The 7,985-nt window shown below is 36.0% G+C and overlaps 1 long non-coding RNA gene across 1 annotated transcript; it reads left to right on the forward strand.

Moving 5' to 3' along the window:
* The first annotated feature begins 1,897 nt into the window (after positions 1–1,897).
* Positions 1,898–4,150, forward strand: LOC118766421. Its single transcript, XR_005002352.1, has 3 exons — positions 1,898–2,104; positions 2,653–2,656; positions 4,120–4,150. It is a non-coding gene; the product is annotated as an uncharacterized LOC118766421 (long non-coding RNA).
* Positions 4,151–7,985: the final 3,835 nt, after the last annotated feature.

The raw sequence follows: 7,985 nt of genomic DNA on the forward strand, positions 1-7,985 counted from the left end.
CTTCAAATTTTTCACTTAGATTTTTTAAAGACAAAAAAACAAAAATCATGAATAGTGTTGTCCAAGGAACATGGCTGTGTGGTGAGAAGCTTGCTTCCCAACCATATGGTTCCAGGTTCAGTCCCACTCCATGGCAACTGGGGAAAGTGTCTTGTATTATAGCCTCGGGCTGACCATAGCCATGTGAGTGGATTTGATAGCAGAAACTGACAGAAGCTAGCTGTATACGACCCCATAACTTAGTGGTTCAGCAAAAGTGACCAATAGAATAAGTGCTAGGCTTACAAAAGTCATGGGGTCGATTTCTTTGACTAAAACCTTTTAAGGCAGTGTTTCAATATGGTGGCATTCAAATGACTGAAACGTGTAAAAAGATGAAAGAATAAAAGAACATATCAGATAAATGGGATTTGGTTGGTCACTGGATGGGAGAATTGTTCTGTCAGCTAACCTGGGGCTGCTAGAAATAACTAAAATTCCTTCACATTCTTCACTTAGACTTTTTTAAGAAAAAGATTTCCAATGGTGTTGGCAATCAGATAGAAGTGGTATACTAAGTGGCTGTGCCTTCTACTATAGCCTCAGGCCAACCAAAGCCTTGAGAGTGGATTTGGTAGATGGAAACAGAAAGAAGCCTGTCATATATATGTGTATGTATATGTGTATGTATATGTGTATATATATATATGTTTGTGTGTGTGTGTGTGTGTGTGTGTATGTATATGTTTGTGTGTCTGCATTTGTCCCCCCAACATCACTTGACAACTGATGCTGGTGTGTTTTCGTCCCCGTCACTTAGTGGTTCGGCAAGAGAGACTGATAAGAATAAGCACTAGGCTTACAAAGAATAAGTCCTGGGGTCGAATAGCTTGTCTAACTGACTGAAACAAATAAAAGAATAAAAAAACCTTGAATAGTGTTGTCCAAGAAAGGAACATAATACACATGCTAAAAGGGGTTTGGCTGGTCATTGGATGGAAGAATGCTTTTGATCATAGAACTGTTCTGTCAGTACTGACCTGTGGCTAAACAACATCTTCAGGATGGTGGGCTGGAAGAAACAACAGAGCAGTGAATAAAATGACCGGCAGAATTTAATTATTGTCATTTACGTTTTCAGTTGAAATTTTCCTAGGGATGATTTCAACTTTTTTTCTTATTCTCTTTAAGGTGGGAGGTGGGATGAAATAAAGTTTATTAAAAATTCGATTACCTAAATGACATGGGTAGGATGCAATTTGCACAGATAATTAATCCAATCATAAATAAACAAAGTTGCACAAAACATAATTCCTTCTTTTTGAAAAATAAGCTGGTTTACAGAGTTTTATGAGTTTTAAACCATTGTACTCTAGTGAAGCCTTTGTCTCTTTTACACTGCAATCCAAAAATTTAATTTTTCTGTTTGATTTCCAATGGTGTTGGCAATCAGATAGAAATGGTATATTAAGGCAGCAAGCTGGCAGAAACGTTAGCATGCCAGGCAAAGTGCTTAGCAGTATTTTGTCTGCCGTTACGTTGTGAGTTCAAATTCCACCGAGGTCGACTTTGCCTTTCATCCTTTCAGGGTCAATAGATTAAGTACCAGTTATGCACTGGAGTCGATGTAATCAACTTAATCCCTTTGTCTGTCCTTGTTTGTCCCCTCTATGTTTAGCCCCTTGTGGGCAATAAAGAAATAAGATAGAAGTGGTATACTAAGTAACATACTTTTATGTTCTGATTTCAAATCTCACTGAGGATGGTTTTTGTTCATCGTTCTGAGGTTGATAAAATAACTGGTAGTTTACTGGAAGTTTTTCTTAAACAAATATAACCCTTTCTCAAAATTTGTTAGAAATGAATACAATATATTGTTGTATTTCGGGATGTTCATTTATTTTTCTTTTTTGCCAAGTAAACACATGCACTATATATTTTTTTCTTCACTCATTTATTACTGTTCTTATTTTATTATTTTAACTCATGTCCAATGTCCAGAAATCTTTTGTCACACATCTGTGACCTCTTCAGTGACACTTTTCATTTTCATGTGTGTTCTTACTTCACTTACTCCGTTCTGTTCTTCTAAGATATGTATCCTTATGTGCACATGTGTATGTGTGTGTGTGTGTGCATGTGTGTGTATGTGTGCATGCATGCTTATGTCTGTGTGTCATAGTTTTTGGCAGCAGTGTGACCTTCCCATCAGCACCATGCTCTCACCGCATTGTGCTGCAGCTGTATTAAACTCGGAAAAAATACAATATAATCATCTCTGTTATTGAGGCTATTGATCTCACTGTCAGAGATGAAACAGCATAAAAATGTGCACTAAAAACTGATGAAAGCACGAAGCCCTTTACTCTTCACTGACAGTGCCATACCAAGCAAATAACACCACATGGCATGCAAGTCACCCAACCAAGGAAAGGCCAAAATGTCAAAAATTTTTAAGAGCAAGTCATTCGTGCATTTCTAAGAAAATGCATAAACTAATATGGCTGGATGAAGTAGAAGTTATAAAAATTAATGGTGTTGATGTAATTATTAAAAAATTGTATGTTCCATCTTTAAAGATCAGGCTGCTTCCCAGCCACATGGTTCTGGTTCAGTCCCACTGCTCGACACTTTGTGCATGTGTCTTCTGCTATAGCCTCAGGCCAACCAAAGCCTTGTGAGCGGATTTGGCAGAGACAAACTGAAAGAAGCCTGCCATGTGTATGTGTGTCTCTGTGCCTGTGTGTGTGTCCCTTATCACTGCTTGTCAACAAGTGTTGGTGCATTTATATCTCCATAACTTAGCAGACCAATAGAATAAGTTTCAGACAATAAGTGTCTTGTGACAGCTCCTCTGCATCCTCCAAGGTGATGTTGAGCCTTTGAATCATCTTCCCTGATCATTCCAGCCATCTGGTGCAGGGTGTTTTAAACATAAAGTTTATATTAAAAGAGTTTAATAAAATATTAATTTCTATTATTGGCACAAGGCCTGAAATTTGTGGGAGGGGGTAAATTGATTACATTGACCCCAGTGCGTAACTAGAACTTATTTAATTGACCCCGAAAGGATGAAAGGCCAAGTTACCATTGGTGGAATTTGAACTTAGAACGTAGTGGCAGATGAAATACCAGTAAGCATTTCGCCCAGCATGCTAACGATTCTGCCAGCTTGCCGCCTAAGAATTAAATAAAATAATATTCTATTAAATAATAATTTTTCAAGTGGTAAGGAAGGAAAATGTCATAAGTGGAAGGCACCAAAAGCTAGTATCATAGAACAAGGAGTGATTGCTGGTGAGCTGAATCAAAAAGGATAAAGTCATCAACATCATCATCATTGTTTAACGTCCGCTTTCCATGCTGGTATGGGTTGGATAGTTTGATTGGGGCCTGGCAAACCAGTGGGCTGCACCATGCTCCAATCTGATCTGGCAATGTTTTTACAGCTGGATGCCCTTCCTAATGCCAACCACTGTAAGAGTGTAGTGGGTATTTTTTAGGTGCAACAGCCCAGGAGCCAGTCAGGGGGCTCTGGCATTAACCACATTCAGATGGTGCTTTTTACATGCCACCAGCCCAGGAGCCAGTCAGGGGGCACTGACACCGACCACGTTCAGATGGTGCTAGCACCAAATATGACTCTAGTGTGGTTAATGTTAAAACTGGATACAGGTGCAATTGCAGGTAAGTAAAAAAGGTAATGGTTACCTTTTCAAGTCATGACAACTTATAAGGGATGGCTTCCTAGTTTCTATGGCATATAAATTCCCCACCTGGATGTGACATCAGTCTGTCACAAGATCACTCCCTTTTGCCTACCAGATGAACTGGAACGACATGAAATGAAGTGTTTCGCTCGAAAATACAATGCATCACCCAGTTCAGGAATTGAAACCACAATCTTATAATCATGTGTCCAACACCCTAACCACTTAGCCATGTACCTCCACTGGGCATTTGCACAATAATTGGTATCAAAATTGTTAATTCTGTACAATTCAGATTAATCTGTCAAATGTAATTCTTATCTATTCACGTTGCTTTGATTTAATCTTGCACTATCCTATAATTTTGAGATTTCCATAATGTGATTCTTTATTTTTAGAATGGTAGGTGTGAGAAGCGAGATCTGACCAGTTTTGTGTGTGTGTGTGTTCTGTGTGTGTGTGTTGTGTTTATGTGGTGTGTGTGTGTATACTATGTGTGTGTGTGTATTGTTGTTGTGTGTGTGTGTATATATGTGTGTGACAAACAGACACTGTCTGACCAGCAGGCACACGGACACATCTATTCACACCCGCATACTCACCTCCCAATAACCCCAAAATCACTGATGCTTGAAGGGGAAGTATAAACCAAACTGGGTACATATCTTTTTTTCTCTCAATTCAACTTTTCTGCTAAAACAAACAGGTCAGTAAAAAACAAATTCTCGCCTTCGATTCAAAATATTCTGAGATGTCTAAAATATCCATTTTAATTTTCTCTGTCAATATTACAAGCTTTCTCACCAAACTATTACACTTCCTTATGTCTTTAACATGTCCTTTCTACCAAAGACTGTATATATATACATGTAATGTGACAATTTGCAACAACCAATAATTAATGCAACCAAATTTCCAATAATATATTTGTTTTATTCTTTTCTGCCAATTTTTCCAAATATTCTCATCACACTATTGAACTTTTTTATACTATATTTATACATGTAATGTGACAATTATGTATAAAAAAAACATTTTTGAATTCATAATATTCAATGTGACAATTATGTAAAAAACTTTTTTTGAACCCATAATATTCAATGTTACTTTTGACAATCTTTTACCAAAGAGTGAAACCGGTTAGGTAAATAAACATCGTTTAAATTGCATTTTCAAACCTTTTTTCATATATAATCCCACTCGTGCGATACCCCACAACTCAACTTTTTTATATATATATATATATATATATATATATATATATATATATATATATATATATATATATATATATGTATGTATGTATGTATGTATGTATGTATGTATGTATGTATGTATGTGTATATGTTTGTGTGTCTGTGTTTGTCCCTCCAACATCATTTGACAACCGATGTGTTTACGTCCCCGTAACTTAGCAGTTCGGCAAAAGAGACCGATAGAATAAGTACTAGGCTTACAACAAATAAGTCCTGGGGTCGATTTGCTTGACTAAAGGCAGTGCTCCAGCATGGCCACAGTCAAATGACTGAAACAAGTAAAAGAGTAAGTAATTTGCTCAGTTTTACCCTTCAGCAGTACTTACTCTATCAGTCTCTTTTGCCGAACCACTAAGTTACGGGGATGTAAACACACCAGCATCGGTTGTCAAGTGATGTTGGGGGGGAAAAACACACACAAACACACACACACACACATACACACACACACATACACACACACACATACACACACACACATACACACACATATATACGATAGGCTTCTTTCAGTTTCTGTCTACCAAATTCACTCACAAGGTGCCATGCAGTAGGACTGAACCTGGGACCTTGTGGATGGTAAGCAAGCTACTTACCGTACAGCCACTCCTATGCCTTTCAACTTTCAACGTGTAAATTCGTTTTTTAGATGTAATATTCATTTTAGATGTTATATTCTTCTTCCAATATTGATCTGAACAAAGATCATAGGAGGAAAGAAATAGTTTATAGTCTTTCATTTGATCTTTGATACACACACACAAACACACATACATGCAGGCTGATGCATAAAAAAATTATTTTTGATTTAAAAAATTTATTTCTTTTTACATCAAATGGATCCACCTTGACATATATTAGAAAATATCTTATAGAAATTATAACTAATTGTACATGTTCACTTCTAAAAGCAGGACTTTCACCTGCTCCAGTCATGAAATTGTGGGCATGGCATGCTGATGTACTGCCTTGAAAGGTTTACTTGAATAGATCGGGCCTGGTATTTATTTTTAAAAGTATTTTACTTATTTTATTGGTCTCTTTTGCTGTACTGCTAAGTTACAGCGATATACACAAACCAACACCAGCTGTCAAGTGATTGTGGTCAAACACAAACATAAAGACACACACACATATATATATACACATACATCTATGTATATCTATCTATCTATCTATCTATCCATCCATCCATTATATATATATATATATATATATATATATATAGAGAGAGAGAGAGAGAGAGAGAGAGACAGATAGATAGATAGATAGATAAATATATAGATACAGAGACAGACAGACAAACAGATAGCTAGATAGATAGACAGATGCAGAGACAGACAGACAGACAGGTAGATAGATAGATAGATAGATAGATAGATAGATAGATAGATAGATAGATAGATAGATAGATAGATAGATAGATGATGGGCTGGGCTTTTCTCTGTTTTCATCAACTAAATCTTTTTACAAGGTTTTGGTCAGCCTCTGGCTATCACAGAGGACACTTGCCCAAAATGCCACACAGAACTCAGTGAGATTGAACCCAGAGACACTTGTTCAAGGTATCATGCTGTCCCACTGCATGACACATTGGGTAAGCATCTTCTATGACGAACAATGTTCTTGTCCTAACAGTCATGAATTTTTGTATATCAAGGATTACATTGTCAAAAGCTTTCTTCTTTATTTAAGACTGCTTGCAGAAAGTGAGTAACCTGTCAGAGGTTATGAAATTAGTTTCCTGTATCTTCATTTGATATATGAATAGAAAGACTAAAGGCTATTCAACATATCAATTGAGGCTTGTGCCAGCAAATTAGCACACATAAATGGGTCACCCCCCCCCCACACACACACACTGATATATATATAGGTATATATTAGATCATCATCATGGGAAGGCACATGGCTCAGTGGTTAGCATATCAGGCTCACAATCATGAGGTAACAAGATCAATTCTCAGACCAGGCTGTGCATTTTGTTCTTGAGCAAAACACTTCATTTCACATTGCTCCAGTTCACTCAGATGTAGCAATGAGTTGCAACGTCAATGGTGCTAAGCTGCCTTGGCCTTTTCCTTAGATAACATCGGTGGCATGGGGAGAGGTGGCTGGTATGCATGGGTGACTGGTGGTTTTTCATAAACAACCTTGCCTAGGACTTATACTTTGGAGGATAAATTTCTAGTTGGAATCTCATGGTCATTCATGACTAAAGGGGGTCTTTACCATTTTTGTATTACCATCAGCATCACTTAGCATCTGTTTAAACCCCTGAAATGAATTAGATGATTTGAGCTGAAGAACTGCCTACGCTCCCTTTTTTTGTTCTGGCATGGTCTTTATGGTTGAATGCCCTTCCTAACCCCACTATGATATATATATATAGTAAGTCCCCCCAAAAATGAAGAACAAACACAAAGAAACAACAACGCGAGGACGTGGTACATGTGAAGTATTAGCAGATGCTGAAGGAAAGAAAGAAAGGTGGTTTTATATTTCAAGCAAAGCTCTTCTTCAGAAACAGAGGAAAATCCAATAGAAAAGGAAGAAGGAGGGGAAAAAATTGCCAACGAGTAACAGATTTTGTGATACTTTTGCTGCTTTTTAATAAAGTATATATTTATATATATATATAATGTATGTATATATATATATATATATATATATATATATACATATCTATATATATACATATCTATATATACATATCTATATATACATATCTATATATACATATCTATATACATATATATATATACATATCTATATATACATATCTATATATACATTTATATATATACATATATATATATACATACATATATATACATATATATATATATATATATATATATATATATATATATATATATATATATATAATATATATATATATATATATATATATATATATATATAATATATATATTTGTATGTATGTAAACAGTTGCGTACAGAAGTGCTGAATGCTTAAAATGGATAGGACTTGTGGAAGAAGGAGACCCAAAAAGATCTGGGATGAAGTATTGAAGGG

The sequence above is a fragment of the Octopus sinensis genome, linkage group LG15 (assembly GCF_006345805.1).
Source record: "Octopus sinensis linkage group LG15, ASM634580v1, whole genome shotgun sequence".
Taxonomy (NCBI): domain Eukaryota; kingdom Metazoa; phylum Mollusca; class Cephalopoda; order Octopoda; family Octopodidae; genus Octopus; species Octopus sinensis.